Genomic DNA, 3323 nt, shown 5'->3' on the forward strand with positions numbered 1-3323 from the left:
CCACTGTGGCACCTAGTTGTCCTCCTCTCCCCCATCCCCAAACAGACCAAAAAAACAAACCAAGAAAAACATTCACTGTCGTATGGGGAAAGCAAACCAAGGAGTTCCAGAACAAACATGAACTAGAGCAGACTTTGATGTAAGACCAGCTGAGAGTTGTGCAAGATAAGGGAACAGACGGCCAGGAAAGAAGTCATGAGCAAAGCCTGGGACATCACTCTTTACATCTTGAACATCCCATTAGTGCCCCCTCCACGTTAGAACAATCAGAGGAAGCTCTCTGCCTCTGGCTGGAGACAACGGGGAGGGTTTATGAGGAACATGAATTAGGACACCTTCGGAATGATGGTGCCAAGGCGTTGTGCCTTCTGTCATCCGAGGGAGCACCAGCCGACTCATGATTGCCAATCAGTAGGCTTGAGTTCGGATACTTATTAACTAGGCAAATCTGGTTTTTCCTCAGTTTCCTCTTTTGTAAAAAGAGGAACCGTAGATTTTACAGTAGCCATTGTTGTTCTCCCTTCCCCCTTAGATGATAAACTCCTGGAGGGAAGGGACTAACTTTAGCTTTTTTATTTAGCATTTACATGGTGTCTGGCACACACTTAATAAATGCTTATTTGATGGAATTGTTATTCTTGATGATGGGGATAACCTTCCACTGAGTTGCTCCTCTGATGCCCCTCAAAGCATCGGAGTGGTTCTGGCTTTCCAGAAGTTGTTCCCACAGAGTGTGAACTCTGCAAGGTTCTCCCAAGCCAGGTGTTTGAGTGTGGGTTGGCCAGCAGCCTGTTTGTTTGTCTTGGGATCAGCCAAACTGATTTATCCAGACTCCTTTCACAGAAAGTTCTTGGCAAGATGGTGACTTTTCTTCTGCTATAACAACTCAAGAAGGAGTTTCTCAAGATCTGCTACTGATCTTCATGGCTGGACGTACGGACAAGAATTAATTGTATCTTCAGCTCGAGGGAGCAGTCACCCCACCTGGGGGACCCAATCTGCAACCTGAAAGGAGATACCAATTAGAGAGAGGTGAACCAAAGTAGGTGCCCCATGCTTGTGGGAATGAGAAGGGCTAGCAATCTAAGAGACTGAAAGTGAGGACGGGCAATCAAAAAAAGGAGGGAGATTGTGAGAAAGGCCCAAGGAAGAGAATGGACATAAGATGGACACAGGAAACATATTTTTCACGTGTTTTACTTTTTATTTTTCCACTGAATATTTATGAATATTTATTGACTTTTCCAATTACATGTAAATTTTATTTTCAACATTTACTTTCGTAAAATTTTTATCTTTTTTTTCTTCCTTCTCTCTCTGCTGCCTCCAAAGATATGGACTGTTTCAGAAATATGTATATCATCCTTGCACAGAGGCCATTCTAATCTTTTCTATATCATTCCAACGTAAGTATATATATTACCAACCTAAGCACTTGCATGTGTTTTAATGGACATGCTAAACATATTTTATTTATTTCACAATTCTAAAAGAAAAACATATACACACAGGAATTTTTACATCAGCGAACAACAGAACTTGTCATCCCTGTTACTTTCCCCTTTTTTGCTTTTTCAGGAGGCTGATGGGAAATCAGTTGATCAGGGGTATCCTGATTACCTCCCTTCTCCCCTACAAGTCCCCTGGGATTTTCTTGTTGTTCGATTGCTCATCTGCTTATATTTGTCTTTGCCCTTAGCCCGGTGCCTGCTGTAATAGTCAGTACTTGCTGAGGTAATTTTGTCAAGATGATCAATTGTGAAAGACTTAAGTCAGGGATGGGAGGCTTTGATCACTGTTAAACATAATATCATTGGAGCTAAAATTGGAGACAGGAAAATTAACCAGCACCTCAAGTGACCTTTACTCTGTAGAAGTAGGAGGTGAAGTAGGGGAGATAGAAAGAAGGTCTGGAGGATCAGGAATCCCAAAGCAACTCATCTCTTCCTTATTGGACATTTAGTTATTTCACAACCAACCAAAGGTTCTAAGGGTCCCCTTTGCAGCGGAGAGGAAGAGTAGGATGTTAGACTGTGGGAGCAGGAATTGGTGACTTGGGGACAACGGCCCCTCCCTCTCTAGGTGAGAGCATGCATAAGGAATGGTCAAGGGTCTGGGAGACCGGGCCTTCAGCCCCAGTAAAGTATAACTGAATTAAGAAAGATTAACAGAGGTTACCTCTGTGGTTCAGGCCAAGAAGACTAATTGGTTACTGGGTGACCAGGGTCTACATATTTGCTCCATCAGCCCTAGAGAGTCCCAGGGCTGGTGCTACAGGCCTATAGGGCAGCTGCTTTGGGGATGGGAATACATCTCCTCTTCCTCCCAATAGCCTTTGCTTCCCAGCTCCATATTCCATCCTCCATTTCCCCCTGGGAGCAGAGAGAGAAGCATCTGGGACCCAAATTTGGAAACTCAACAAGATGATTTATAGGACACCTATTTGGTTCACTCAAAAAGCTCTTAACAAGTTCCTGAACACTTTGTTTACTGCATGGAAAGATGTATTTAACTTTTAAGTGGAGATAATTGGTAATCACCTTCATGCAATTGGTTTACTTAATAGGCTTTAAAAAGTTTCTGACTGTTTTGTTTACTGCATAGGAAGATGTATTTAGTCTTTAAGTAGGGATAATTGGTAGTCACCTGTATGCAAAAAAAAAAAAATCATTCTTAAGTAATAAGTTTTCCAAAACACTTGTACAAATGTATCATTCCATCTTCATAACAACCCTGGGGAGTAGGTGCTATTATTATATCCATTTTACAGATGGGTAAATTGAGGTTGAGAAAAGTTAAGTGACTGCTAAGAGTCACCTAGCTAGTGAGTATCTGAGCCCATATTTGGACTTCCTGACTGGAAATCTAGTCCTCTTATTTCCTGCCGAAGCGACACAGTTACTTTTCCCTGTTTAAAAACTAGACTTCTAACACATGGCAGTCTAGGATTAAGCACAGGTGAGACTCTCAGAGACCATCTGAATGTAGTAAAGGTCTCATTCAATGCCATCCTAGCCAGTGTACAGTGGGAAGTACAGAGATGTGACAAAGCATTTGGCTGCTGTATGAAAATGTTTCTTGGTGGCCTTGGGATTATAGAGACAGAATTTAAGGGGTAATGCTTGATCCCACCGTAGTGAAGCCCCCCAAATAAACTCTTACCTAGATCAGCAAGGCAGGGAAACTTGAGTATGGCTCCTATCTATCCGCTGTAACCAGCACTTTCTTTTTTTTAAAAGCATCAATATCCATACACACATACACATATACATTTATGTAATTTTTAAAAACAAACAAAATAAATAAACAAACAAATAAATAAA

The 3323-nt window shown here is 41.6% G+C and overlaps 1 non-coding gene across 1 annotated transcript; it reads right to left on the minus strand.

Moving 5' to 3' along the window:
* Positions 1 to 1328: 1328 nt before the first annotated feature.
* On the minus strand, positions 1329 to 1435 carry LOC111720825. The gene has a single exon (XR_002770325.1). It is a non-coding gene; the product is annotated as a U6 spliceosomal RNA (small nuclear RNA).
* Positions 1436 to 3323: the final 1888 nt, after the last annotated feature.

The sequence above is a fragment of the Sarcophilus harrisii genome, chromosome 4, assembly GCF_902635505.1.
Source record: "Sarcophilus harrisii chromosome 4, mSarHar1.11, whole genome shotgun sequence".
NCBI lineage: Eukaryota > Metazoa > Chordata > Mammalia > Dasyuromorphia > Dasyuridae > Sarcophilus > Sarcophilus harrisii.